The following is a 15,151-nucleotide window of genomic DNA, read 5'->3' on the forward strand; positions in this document are numbered from 1 at the left end:
ACATTGATACTAAAGATGAAACGGATATCCGGCGTATCCGGTCAATATTTGCTATGCGGATGTTGAAAAAAAACCACAATTTTCCATAACAGAAATTACGGACGGCGCCAGTGGCTGTGTGTTTAGAGTAACAGCTTCACAACCCGATACGCCTGGGTTCCCAGCTGGCGTCGTTGAGATTTTCTGAGGCGAAAAATCTCTGGTTACGTCTTCCTTCGGAAGGAAAGTAAAAGAAGTGGCCCGGCTCATGAGTTGTTGAATCGGATAGGTAGGAACAGGTGTAGTCGCCTCCTTGACGTCGGTGATTGGTACCGAAGTGGCGGAAATAGGCCGACAAAAATAAGCGAAGATAAAAAAAACAGCCTAAATCATAACAAAATAACTCATTAGCTAGCTAGCATAGCATAGCAAAACCATTTATCCATAATTAAAAATAAGGATTGATTTTTTTAAAATTAAATTAATATTTACTCATAATATTAATTTATGAACAGTATTCAAAATTACCCAATGGTTATTATTATGATGAATAAATAATCAATTTTTGGAAGTTGATGATGACATCCGATTACGCTTTGCTTCCTAAACCAGGCTAACTTCAGTGAGCAGTCTTCGCTGTAATACTACTGCAAGGAGCTGGAAGATAAATTCTACCAATCCTTGCCCTCGATTGACTCAATTAATTTAGATTTTAATGACCACCGAATTCAGAATCGATCGCAAACGTTATTCACATTTCGTCGATTTCGTTAGCAACGGGATTTTTTTTCTGAACGCAGCTCTTATTTAAATTTACTACTTCGTTGAAACTGTCCTAAAAGGTGGGTCGTGAGTTTCGTGTATATGGTTTGATTCAGTTTCATCTCTTTTGTTTCAATTACATGTCTTGAAGACGACGATGAGCTCTCAGAAGATTCGTCGCAAGATATTTTATGTACTCTAATAACATTTAACAACAAGACTGTTTACGTTTCAAGAACTCCTAAATAGTCTGACTTGATCCTCGGGTCTAAAAAGGTTGCAATTAAGTAATTCTGATCTTCTCCTAAGTAGTTGAATCCTTATCAGAAAAAAACCCTGTTGAATATCACTTGTAGAAAACTTGAATCTCTTTTAAAGGATATCCACGGAAACCGGAAATTTATTCATAGTTCATCGTTTTTATGTTAAAAAGTGTTTATTTCTTCTAAAATGTAATCCTTTATTCGCTTCATGCACGAATGCAGTGTCATCCAGTTTCGTATTCACAAATAAAAACCCGAATATCTGACTGCCAGATATCCAGATATCAGGCCTTGAAGCTATCCGGTACCCGGCCAAACTACTATCCGTTTCATTACTAATTAATACCAATTTCACTTAAAATTTTTCAGACCTTTTCCTTTTCCTCTATACTGTTTGTCTACGAAATTTTTCTTAAATGGGCATAAGAAAGGTTTATAAATACTGCTGGGTGATAGAAAATTAGATTTTGCGCATATTTGAGTAATCATGAACAGTTTGGCATCAATAAAAAAAAATTTTTTTTTTGCTTCGATATAACGTAACGAGAAAAAAAATAAAGTTGTCTTATATCGAGGTATAACTGTACCTAAAATAAACGTATGAAGAAATTTAAATACAAACTAGAGTAGTACTGAATCTCAAAATTAAAAAAAAAAATTCAGTTTGAAATTAAAAGAAGAATTAATTCAAATTTTTTTTAGTATTTGATTTTTTGATGAAAAATTTGTTTGAAATATTTGTATTTTTTTTCATATTTTTGTCTGAAAGCTATTGATAATGGCGTGAAAAAAAACAAAAAGTTACATTTTTCACCATAGATCCTATGATGTATCATATAAGAACTCAAATATATGGTACTACTGCCAAAATGTTTTATTTGATACCAAACAGCTGGTGATTTGGTTTGGGGAACTTTTTACTCCCTTATCCAGCCAGACTCTATGGAAATGTAAAAAAAAATTGTACCGAGCAACACTGAAAAAAATCTGAAAAAATTCACACATATCTAGAAAAGCCGTATGAACACATTTGAATATGAATTAGAGTAGTACTGAATCTCTAAATCCCATTTTTTTTTTCAAAATTTCAATATGGTGTTTTAATTTATGGTTCACCGTAACCATTTCACGAGCGACTGTGAGTTTTCGATACAGCGTTTAAGGTGTTCAAGATATGGCACTAATTCTCACTACTCAAATTCATTCTGACATCCATTGGCAAAGCGAATATCAGTAATACGTTTCCAGCCAACAACGTAACTTAGGGCCATTATATTTTTCACCCGGCTCCCAATTGATTCTCCAATTCCAGTCTTCCTCTCTATTTTATCGTTTTTCTCACTCAAATTCCCTTTCGTTTCTATCTCTTTCATCTATCGTCGTCACATCTCGTTCAGCATAGGGGATACAACCGATACCGTTACCAATCGCCGTCGGTTTCCCTTCCCTTTCGCGCCATTAGATGATCATCCATGCAGGCTGTTGCTGATCCAGCTACCCAGCAGTTGGTGAAATCACGGTTGCCTCCATGATAGTGAAAGATTTGACCGATCTGATGAAGAGGGGTAAATACTTTTGCTTTCATCCCTCTTCATATGCTTTCGCGAGGTACATACTTAGCGAAATGTCGAACTGAAAGTTGACCCCAGAGATTTAAAGTTTTTAAGTTACGAGGAAAGAAATTATCAACATCGACAGATTGTAGCTGTTAGTGCTTCTTCTCTCTTTAAACCGGATTTAATTCAAATAATTTTTAAATAAATACATTCTATAAATATATTTGTTTGAGGTACTGGTAAAACTAATATATTAGTTTATTTCTGAAACTGAAATGGTTGAACAATTCGGAGAATTTTTTCGTATGTGTTGTTTTACATGTATCATTAATATTTGTCTGCAATCCAGTAGCATAGTACAAAATAAATAGGGATGAAGGTGTTGAACATTATCTGCAAGCGAATATAAAATTAAATTTTAATTTTTTCTTAAATATTATCAATGAATTTTAGAAGCTGAATTCGCGTATGTTCTGTTCTCGATGGTTTTAGATGTTGCAATGACATTTATCTAATTTTTATGAAAGATTAGAACTACTCGGATTGAATTTTGGACTTGGACGCTCAATTTGCATAATCTGAAGAATCGTGAGAATGATGAACAAGCAGCTTGAGTGAGCCATTGTTTTACTCGACTGGCATTTATTGACAAAAACGCGTTGTAAAAAATATCCAATCTCATAATGGGATGAAGTATCGAAATAAATCAAATCAAGAAGCAAAGCGTGTGGCCGTCCAAAAAAAACAGTGCCTACAACAATGCAAACAAACGCTCCACATAATTACCACTGAACACACCACAGTCAACGTTTGATCCACATCCATCGGCTATTCATCATTCTGCGAACAAAATAAAGGAAAAATCATACCCACAACCGGCCGGGGTCTATGAACCCTTCTCGGAGGAAGACGAAGCCAAGAGTAGAGTATCACATACAACATAATAAGTGTGGAAAATAAAATGAGTCGGGGGCAGAGCGGTGTGGCGCAGGGAATCGCTCTACCATGCCCTACAGTTGATGATGAGGAGACCTATATATTTCTTTGTGTTTTTTTCCAGGACAGCAAGCCATTCATCCATATCGGTTGGTAGAACACAAACTTGAGCGTGAACTGTTGAAGACAGAGCGTCGGATTCACGGCGTCGTGTAGTGTGTTGTGCATTGCCGCTCGGGTGACGGAGGCCTGAATGAAGGGAAAACGACACACACCTTTCTGTGCTTTCTTCCTTGCACTCTGGAGAGCAATGTACCTTAAAGGAAGCGAGGAAGGAAGTTGAAACCATTCTCTCGTAGGCGCTTACGTGCTCTGTTCGCAGCGCGAATAATCGGTCATTACTATGGCAGTCAGGTGAGAATTGTAGCATTCGTTTTTATATTTTAGCGTCCAACGCTTTTATAAAACGTAATCGTTCTCCAATATATTTTATGTTCTATAATTTGCACAGATATTAAATCTGATTTGCCAAATGAATGTTGAATGAAATCAAATGAAATCCACAAACAACCGTTTTTGATCCAACCCTTTTCGTTATTTTTTTTAAACTTCTCACATACTCGTAATGTACGAAACTGCCGAAAACAACAAATTTCATGATCTTATGATAAATTTCACTTGTGACTGATTTTGACGTAGGTCTACGTATTTGATTTCTACGTAGAGGGTCACTGTACGAAATTGAAAATGACAAGTAACGAAACTTTAAGAGATTTCAAATACATATTACGCAGCATTGTTGTTGTGATATATGACATACAATACACCTTTTGAAGGAAAGGGCCTGGTCGGGTATGGAAATAAAAAGTGTCCCCAAACCTAATCACCCGCTCTATGGAAAATATTGTATAGAGTACTAAATAAGAAATTTCGATTCCCCCTCCCCCTTCGTGGACAAGCGTGGACATTGACCAGACCCCTCCTCCTGTTGTCCACGTGGACATACCCGAATATTTTTCAATTAAAAATTACCAAATAAAACCTTGATTGCACCCTTATTCCATTTCAAATTTATTTCATGTTAGATTTTGTTTCTCAGAAAGGACTGTTTCTCAGAAAGGACTGTGGACGAATTTTTCACTCACACGGATAAGAAGCTAGGAGTTCAAGAGTTAACAGGCGAATGAACTGAAAAGTCTAAAGCCTCTTTAAAACAAAGTACACTGGAGTCGCTTTTTACGCGGGGGATACGTGCCGCGTAAAAAAAACGCGTAAATTCCAAAATTCGCGTAAAAATAAACTGGGTAATTTTCAAAATCCGTGTAAAAATCTAACAAACAGTGAATTGGTACTTTAAAATGCAACTCATACTCTAACAATTGATTACCTCATTTTTTTTGCATGCTATAATCATGCTATCTGCATCTTATTTTAATTCTCAGCTACTAATCAGTGATACAATACAAACCTATTTCGTGAAATTTTCACATCAATTAGCATATTGAATTTTTACGCGGTTAGTGCGAGCCGGGCTAAAAAAACCGCATAAATTTCGAAATCCGCGTAAAAAACCTCGTAAATTCCGAAATTCGCGTAAAAATAAACCGCGTAAATTTCAAAAACCGCCCAAAAAAGCCGCGTAAAATAAAACCGCGTAAAAAGCGACTTCAGTGTATGTTAAAAGTATTCCTGAATCATTTGCTGCCGTTTTTGCATCGAAACCACCGTGTTATTCCAACAGAATGAAGCATCATTTCATAAAAGTCGGAAGTCTTTTACATGGTTTATAGGACTGGGGCTTCGATTCTGGACTACTCTGCTTTTTTACCAGTTCCAACCCCAATCGATAACTTATGTAGATTGATCGCACGAAGAATAGAAAAATAGAACTGCCGAAGAATAGGCAGTTTGTGAATTTTATTGAGCTTAAACGAGCAGCTACCTCTGTGTGGAGCGAGATTCAAGTTTCCACATGCCGTAGCTTGGCCGAATACGTTGTGTGGATTGATTGGAAACTAAGGATGGCCTACGAATTATAAACTTGTTGTAATCCGTGCGAAATTTGTTGTTAATTATGTAAAGAAGTGACACGTAATCCGTCCGGGTCTGAATTCAAGTGGATACCCCCTATCATTGACTTTTTTGGTCAGATTGTGGAAAATAATAAGGTTTTATTTTTTTTTACAAATTTAACAAATATTAAAAAAAATATTTCTTATTTATTGTCTATTTTATAGCAAACAATCCTTTTGAATATGTTTGTCGTGTTATACCATCATGTTCAGGAAATTTTATGAATTTGCTTATAATTTCCAACAACTTTTCCAAATACATCATCATGGTTCATTTTTTGACTCAAGCGTAACTTTTGAAAAGGGCGTATCGATTTGAGTAAGAGAAATCTTTGATAATTTATATCTCAAAAAATATAAGTCGTACCGAAATAGTGTGTTAGAAAGAGTTATAGAGTATTGATGGTTGAATATGAAAAAAATGTACACTGAGAAAAAAATAGTACTCTTTTTTTTATTTACAAAATAAAAATTCAATTTGCAATATCCAAAATACATATTTTTTTTATTTTTTTAAATTTTTTTCAAAATCGAAGTCATGTAGAAAATTCAAAAAATGGGCCAAGATGGTAAAACTATTTTTGACGAACTTTGTGGAACATCGAATTTTTAGGAATTTTCGAAACTTCGAGTTTTTGTATGTTAGCAGTCATTGTTTTTTTATATTCAACCATCAATACTCTATAACTCTTTCTAAGAGACTAATTCGGTAAAAATTTATATTTTGAGATATAAATTATCAAAGATTTCTCTAACTCAAATCGATACGCCCTTTTCAAAAGTTACGCTTGAGTCAAAAAATTCCCAATTGCTGCGGAAAACTCATATTTCCTCCAACCCAAACGGAATACACACTTTCATTGGAATCAAAAATACAAATTTTTTAGGACGATTTCATTTGGAATTGCTAATCTAAATGTTTATTACCGCCTTCAAAATATGTCACTTCTGAATCAATATACTTTTTCCCAACATAAAATACATTTTTTATAGCTGTGTTCAAGAATTGCCTTGAAATAGTACGTTCGATACTCGATACATTATGAAAGAATAATGAATATAAAAAAAAGCAAGTACGAACACAGCAGTACTGTGTTTCAAACTCTAATTTAATAATTGCAAAATTTCAAATTATTAAAAAATTGTACCTCAAACCCTCTAAAATTTTGAAAAAAAATACATATCAAAAACAGGTAAATTTAAATGAAAATTTTGCTTTAATGGATCTAAAATTTAAAAAAAAATCCTAAATTTAGAAATACCAAAAAATTACATCAATTTTAAAAATTTTAGTTTCTTTCAATTTTTTTTATAATTTGTCCTGGTACACCATAATAGCCGTACTTTGAGTATTTTCTCGAATTTTCCATTTTAAAGCCTATTGAGTATGACGTGAAAAAAAGAAAAAAAATACGTTTTTGACTACAGCTCTTATAGTGAACCATATAGGGATTCAAAAAAATTACTTAATTTTTTCAATTTGATTGCCTATACAACATTTTTCATAGCGTTGGTGATATGATTTGGAGGCACTTTTCACGAACACATGAATACAATACAATTATAGATTTTAGGATAATAACAAAATATTAGAATATGAACAGACTATTTTTTTTCAATTATTGGATACTTTCGCGCCGCGTAGTTCTCAAAATATTATGAGAAAAAAAATCACATACGAACATATTTAAATAGAAATTAGACCAGTACTAAGTCTCAAAATTCACAAAAATATATCCAAATTTTATAAATATATTTTTTTTGTATCGCCCTACACTGTTGAAATTCTCGAAAAAATCATACATATCTAAAAAAAGGTGCAGAAACACAATAGAATACGAATTAGAGTAGAAGTGAATCTCTAAATTCCACAAAACTCCACAAGAATTTTTTTAGTTCTTAAATTTTAAATGAAATTTTTTTTTGACGTAGGATTACGTCTTTCGGGAACATATTGGGGTACAAATTTAAAATCGAAAATCGAGCACATCGTGAAGATTGTCCAATTTCAAACGCTTATTGCTCAGTCATTTCATGATGGATTGATGAAATTTTTGCGTCAATCGATTTCGGAACTACATAACAATTTTTTATATTGAATAAAATAATATATGTCATAAAACTAACCATCGAACAATTAAAAAATCTTAATCCCTATCTTAACGGAAATACCAACTTCTGAGTGGTCAAAATTGACGACACATGAGGCGGTTCCCTAACAGAGACATCATAACCAAGCTGCCTGGGGGAAACCGACATTGCAAATACATTAAAGTAGGGGGAGCTTTTGTTCCTACCGAAATGTGTTCCCTAACAGAGACATCAAAACCAAGCTGCCTGGGGGAAATCGACATTGCAAATACATGAAATTAGGGGGAACTTTTGTTCCCACCGAAGTGGGTTCCCTAACAAAGACATCAAAACCAAGGTGCTCGGGGGAAATCGGCATTGCAAATATATGCAAGTCAGGGGCATTTTTATATTGCAAGTAAGGTGAGTGATACGATTAATTCTAGCAAATTAAATTTAAATTTGGAACTTTAATGTTTATTGCTTCGTGAAATTTCATATTAATGACTGATCGTGTATTGTGAAAAATTTAGCACAAGTGTAAGTGTAAAATTGTATATGGTAGCAGTTGTGTTAAAAATGACTTAATATATGAAACGGTTTATTTCAATTTTCATAATTAAAAACCAAGGTGTATTTCCGCTTGAGAACTGGTCGTTCGGTTCAAGCTGTCGTTTGTTTTGTTCATTTTCACCCAAGGAAAGTTCATACGGTGAGAAAAGTTGGAAAAATTAAGAAATATTCGAAAAAGTGATTTCCCATATAGTATTAGGTGTTGTTAGTCCAATTAAAATTCGCATTGGGTTGAATAAACACTCAGGAACTAAAAGTTATAAAATAAAATTACCTTTCCCATTTCAAATATGTTTTCTCTATATTAAAGTAACATGTTTTTACTGATGATAAAAATTGATAATTTTATTCGGTATTTATAATTATCTTATATAACATTGATGAGTTTTTTTTTCTATTTTCATCCATAGGCATCATCCACTGGAGGCATCTCTTCTGTGACCTGTGAGGGCGGTTTTCATCATATCTCATTCCATTCCATTCCGGCCTCTGCTGTCTGATACGCACTATCTAACGACTAATTACCATCCTTCTGTCATCATCACTCGGTTGTAAACACTGGTGGAGTGAACAAACAATACTCAACAGCCTAACAAAACGGCCCTTTTCGGGGCCACCAAATCATTATCAAAGAGTTAAATTCTTAAAACATATCCAAATCAACAGATAGCCTAACGGAATCCTACGTCAACTATGCGGTCGTGTCTCAGACACAACCCTCCTGTGACTTTTTTTTGATAACATTTATCGATATACCATAGTAAGATGCGCTTTCAGTGTTTTTTTTAAATATTTATCTCGAAGCTATCGAGAATAGCGTGCAAACAATTGAAAACTACGCTTTTTACTATAGATCCTAAGTTGAACCTCATAAGGGTTCAGAAAAATGGTCAAAATTTATTATTTAGTAGGGGAGAGGGGGCATATTCGGACACTTTTTTTTCCTTGATTTTTAATATTTTTTGTAAACATAAAAAAAAATCTTGAATTCATCCGGGTTGTCATTTGGACATCAATGTATCATATGAGTGTGTTAGAAGTGTGCGTTGATGCGATTACGAATGGTTTATTCGAATTTTTGAAAATTGCCTTTTTGTCCGAATGTTCCCCATGTGTGGGGCAGTTTCGGACAGTACTGGGGCACTTTCAGACAACGAAAAAAAAAAAGTTTATGTTTATGAACAATTACTTCCGTTTCCTCTTATTTCCAGCATGTTCTGCATTTTTCTGTTTATCAGTATTTGTCTGAAAGGAAACTGCTTGCTATGAGAGTCAGTAAAAATTCGTGATTTTGCCTTCTTCCATTTTCGAGTGGTGGTTTTCCGCGGTGAAGTTTTTGGAAAAGGTTCAACATTTTCCGGGGACAAAGTTGCCAAAGTAAAATCTATATGTGTTGTAGACGCAATATTTTTTCAGCATTGTTGTATTATCCGATGAGTCAGTTGCTACCTCCGCTCCAGTAGGTGAAATCATTTGAGCATTTAAAATCCTTGTCCGAAAAAACCTTTATTGAGAATGGATGGCAGCCTGTCATTTTGAATCCAGCTAGGATATTACTCAGATTGAATGAAGCATTATAAGCTGATGCAACTATACCAGAAAGGTTTTTCCAGGATGGTTGAGTAGCCAATCGTTCTGGGAAACTGAGAGCTTTTGCTTGAAAGAACCTATAACTGAAACATCCAGCGGTTGTAAGCGATTTGTGACATAAGGTGGAAAAGATACATGAATTGTGGAATTTCTCGGCAATATTTAATTGTTTCCAGAGTGCAATGAATTTTTGATTGATTTTTGATTTTTTGAAATTGATTCGTTTAAGTTGCTTTTTGCTTCCTTTTACAAATGTTCCATAACATTGGGAAACAGTTTTCCCGTTATGCAACCTATAATTGGGAAATTAGCAAAGACAATGGACTCAGTTGGACCACCTGTGAGCTAGAATCATGAAAACGTTCTATTCGAAACTAGTTCGATAGCTCTTTCCATCTCATCTTCGTTGATGCTGGTTCTATCGGTTTTCTTTTTGTAGTTTCGAACCATCATTAGGTCTGAGAATCAGACTAAATTGATGTTTGTTAGTAAACAACAATCTAATGCAAATTTTATGAGGTATTAAACAGTGTCCGAATGTGCCCCGTGAACGATGTCCGAATGTGCCCCACCACCATCCGGAGACAAATCATAATTTTTTCTAATAAATAGACCTTTATTTCCCCGTTGTATGCACGTTTTTTCATTTCATATTTGTTACTAACTGAGGTGGTGTACTTAAATTTCTAAATCTCTTACAAAGGAATTAGGGAAACCCTTACAACTTCAAGCTCGATAGTTTCTTAACGTGTATGAAAAAGGGCACTGTGTTGTTTTCTTAAGTAATTAACGAACAAGAGATGTCAAACCATATGACAGCTGTTGGTGGAAGGGCTGTTAACTTACTTATATTTTTTATTTGGTTGAAAGTTGCATAACTTAATTTGTACAAGCGTTGTCCGAAACTGCCCCCTTTCCCCTATAATAAATGACTACATAGGATCGTTTAAATGAGTCAATATACGATTGACGGATGATTATGGTTATGTTTACCTTGGAACGAAAAAAATAGTTTAATCTTTTCAAATCGCTCAAAATTTCGCTCAATAACTGCCTCCAACGAAATCTATCTCGTTGCGTTAATTTTCTTATGAATCAAGGCACTGTAATAAATTTAATATTTGACATTAAATTTTGAAAAAATCTGTAAATTCTGTATTTTTGCTCAAAATCTGTAATTCTGTATATACAGATTCTGTATCCCAAATTTGGCGAAAAATCTGTAAAATACAGAATATTCTGTATATGTGGCAACCCTGACTATATGTCTACTTTTGGACGAAGGTTTTGAACAGTTTCAATCCAAAGTTTTTTTTTTTTGAGGAGGCGCTACCAAAAATATCTCACATTTTTATATGATTTTTAGAAAGCTGAGACTTCAGAAGGATGTATTCCCATTGTACTACAGTGGTCGAGTGTTTAGAGTCAGACATTATCATGCCGGGGGTACGGATTCGAGTCCTGTTCTGGTTGGGAGATTTTTCGTCAAAAAAATCCCTTCCGACTTGCACCACTGAGGTCACGCATATTCTAGAGCTTGCCACACATTCAAGACGTGTAATTGGTATGAGAAATCTCAACCAGGTACTAAAAAAAAATGACGCAAATATAATATCTACGTTGAAACGACAAAAATTTCTTTGGAAATGTTAGTGCCAGTCAAGAAGAAATGTTTTCATTATTGAGATATTTTTCTCCTAAATATTGGGTCATAATATTTAATAAAAATAAACCTAAATAAAAATATACCTAAATAATCGAAAAACATACTTTCCTGAATGTTGAAATGTTCGATATAAATCATATAAATCATATAAAGTGTTGATAAGGACATTTAATGTACTAGTAATAAAAAAATAAAAATTATTATGTCAAAACAATGTCTGACATAGCAAAAAAAATACTGCATCAGCATGAATTTTCAATAGGAAGATGTAGATTCTTAATACATAATTCCAAACTTTTCATAACGGCTTTTCATAGATATATGGGGTTTTAAATGGAATTCATAGAATTACTTCACGCTAGCAAGAAGTCGTGAATGACGTTGGAAATTATACTATTTTCAAGTGCAATAAAGTTACGAAAAAAAATGATTGGTTTTAGTTTAAAAATTAACAAAATTTTTCGATAGATATGCTATGGTAAGTACTAATAAAATTTAAAAAATTGAGAAAACCGAATTTGTATCCCTGCATATCAAGCAAATAATCAAACAAATTGTTTGTGGTTATGACCATAAACGTTGCAAAATCAATTTGATGGCAATAAACATAACATTTTGAAATTTTAGGATAATAACAAAATATTGTTATTTCTGTGAACACAAATCTTTAGAATGCATTATAGAATGTATTCCCCAGACTAAACTTTGGAATAATCATATGTTCAAGAAAACCCTTAGAATCCGTTCGATTATCAATAAATGAGACCATTCTATAATAAAAAAAATTCCGCAACCCTCATTTTAGGCGTGGAATCAACGGACGCCGTACTAACCTTGACCATCAATTCTGTTCTGTAATAATCCAACGTTTTAGCCGTCACTTCCGCCATCTGCTTCGAATGAAGTTTTCTTAAAAAGTAAAACACATCACTTCACGTCTCTTGCTTTCTGGACAACACTTTCACCGCTTCTCTAGGCGTCAATTCACATGTCGTTTTCAATTGAAATCTTTCGAACTTTAACTAGTATTGCTTCGTTTGATCATACATTTCCGGTGTATTTTTTTTTATTCACTTCAAAATCCACTCCATGCCCCGAAAACATTTAATGCTGCACATGGAAGGAAACTATGTGGCGCCTCCTTGCCGTGTCATTTTCGATAGAAAGAAAACTAGTTCGGCAGGCCCTGTCCCCGTAATTTTCTCAGATTCATCTTAGGATGCCCCGAATCAGAGGCGTTCCTTCACTCCAAACTCTTATCATGCTTTCGACGTCGATAACCCAACACAATTCGCTGCAATTTCACATTGAACTTGATAGAAGTTGTCTCCTTTTTACGCAACTAAATTCTTATCAGACTCTCACGGCGACCGATTTTCCGAATCATATTATCGGATCTCACGAAACTATCATTGCACAATTTATCTTCTTTCTTATTTTAAACTATCAGCCCCACCGTCGATAGTCGAAAGTTTCACTTGAAGGCTTATCAGTCCTTATGTCCAGGAGAGGAAGAAAATTATTTAATACTTTTTTTTCTCTTCTGCCATACAAAATTACCCGACTGACGACGACTGCCCCGTAGGATTTGGGCGAATTCTCGTGCGCTTCTCAAAGGGGTCACACACTGTTGCGGATTTCGCACCGAGCCGCAGCACTTAGACAGGTAATGTTCAGCAGTATTCCAGAACCATAGAATTTGCGGGATCAAGTCTTAAAACAATAGGAGAGAACTTGCGGGAACCGACTTTTCCGGTGAAAACCAGGCGATAAACATTAGAGACTATGAAAAAGTTGCGACCGTTTGATCAACTATGATGAGAGAAATGACTGTACGATATAATAGGGACCCGGGGTGAACGACCGCTCGAACGCGTGTGTTTTGAGGCGCACTAACACCACCAACCACGCCGATTCCTCACGTAGAACGCGACGACGCACAAATCTATCTTCCCATACACAATCACAGCTTATGCACCCATACACACACACACACACACACACACATGAGCGCACTCTCCGTCAAATCTACGATTCAATGGACTTCGGTTCGTTCGCTCTCGAAGGGAACGGTTCTTTCCGTGTACATGCATGCTACCGCCGCGAAGTAGCGGTACTGTGTGTGTTTCCTATGGGCAAGGGACTCACTCACACGCATCCGTGCGGGCGATTGGTCCGATTTTAGTACACCGAGAGAGAAAGAGAGAGAGTCGTCGTGTTGATGCAACGTCAGACTTGACAATGCACACATGAACTTGAAGAAACATACGGCGAATTGCATTTATTGCACAATCGCTACAAGCCGGCCTTGTGTTGGTACCTTGTTTGGATTGTGAATAAAGAGAGCTGGCTCGGACAGAGAATTGTAGGAAAGAGGTGATACGATTTCTTTGCCGGCGAGCGAGAATGAGGAAAGAGATAGACTGTGGTTCGCTGCCCTTTTCATTCATCTGAATGTTAGTACATAATTGCGCGCAAAAGTGTATAAATATTCGAATGGACCGTTTTCTCAACTGATAGGGAAATATTATCTTTCAGATAAGAAAACAATTCTATATTGTATTGTTGACTCGATGAGTTCATTCAGCAATGTAATTGTTGCTAATCGAATTAACATATTAAGAACCGCAAAAAAATCTGTAAGACATACGCCTGAGCCTGCACCAATACGACTTGGGCTCGAATTATCCGAAAAACGTGAATACTGATTTAACAAACGAGCGGGATTCGCAAGAAAAAAAACAGGAAGTGGGTTATATCTGTGGTATAACCGCAAGGGTGACGTAGGACTGTCGTTGATTTAGTGATCATTTGTTTTTAGGTGCATCCGAATCAATTCAGAATGAATGAATAAATGAATATTTGGGGGACTTCGAAAACGAGAGCGTTACGTTGAAGGCACAATATTCAGCAAAAGAAGCAATCACACGAAAGTTGTATAGTACATAATGCATTGATTGTATTGTGCTATGATTTGTATTCCATTTCCAATAGACAAAATATCTGTTGCGTAAAATCAGTCTACATAATTTTTGCGTTCGCTCATCCTTTCTCACAACACCCATTTCTCGTTTGGGAAATTGTTGCGTAAACATCGTTTGCCAGTGCGCGTAGAGCGGGAATTCCTTCTTAAGATTCATTGCATCTCTAATAAATTGCCGAAAGACGTGGTCTTACGTTGATCGCACTTGATTGGAGAATCACAAATCCAAATGTATTTGGTCGCAGTATTATATGGATTGAAAACATAATAAACTCTTTCGCTGGAATGTAATTTTCAATTCCAAGGGAACTGGCAGATTATTTTTCAGCACCAGTGGTTGATGCTTACTCGAATACTACCTGTTCATTGCACTTGATTGAAAAATCACAAAACCAAATGTGTTTGGTCGCAGTGTTATATGGTTAGAAAACATTAAATTGAACTATTTCGCTTGAATGTTTTTTTTTCCAATTCCCAGTGGAACTGGCAAGTTATTTTTCAGCAACGATAACATCTTTCCGCAATCTTTTCGATGCTGGATGGCAATCAAACGAAAATAATTCCGCACGTGTATGTGTGTGTGGGTGTGGTGGCTGCTCCGATGTCTCAAGCGAAACCGTTTGTGACATCACTCTCCTCCTGATGGATTCCCTTCTGGCCTAAGGTGCACAAACAGGCTCTTGGTGACACCGTTCATCAGC

General features: G+C 35.4%; 2 protein-coding genes across 7 annotated transcripts in view; one reads left to right on the top strand and one right to left on the bottom strand.

The window, feature by feature from the left end:
* LOC129765037 (hormone receptor 4) overlaps positions 1 to 13,308 on the bottom strand; it is a 480,990-nt gene extending 467,682 nt beyond the window's left edge. For 3 of the 6 annotated variants that reach the window (XM_055764857.1, XM_055764856.1, XM_055764855.1), the window contains exon 1: positions 12,301 to 13,308. The gene's annotated coding sequence lies outside the window, so the exon portion shown is untranslated. The remainder of the gene's footprint in view (positions 1 to 12,300) is intronic. The other 3 variants (XM_055764854.1, XM_055764852.1, XM_055764853.1) reach the window with 3 other exon arrangements.
* The window catches only part of LOC129765042 (O-acyltransferase like protein-like), a 116,222-nt gene continuing 104,753 nt past the window's right edge, over positions 3,683 to 15,151 (top strand). The window contains exon 1 of the mRNA XM_055764867.1: positions 3,683 to 3,910. The gene's annotated coding sequence lies outside the window, so the exon portion shown is untranslated. The remainder of the gene's footprint in view (positions 3,911 to 15,151) is intronic.

This window comes from Toxorhynchites rutilus, chromosome 2 (genome assembly GCF_029784135.1).
Source record: "Toxorhynchites rutilus septentrionalis strain SRP chromosome 2, ASM2978413v1, whole genome shotgun sequence".
NCBI classification, from domain to species: domain Eukaryota; kingdom Metazoa; phylum Arthropoda; class Insecta; order Diptera; family Culicidae; genus Toxorhynchites; species Toxorhynchites rutilus.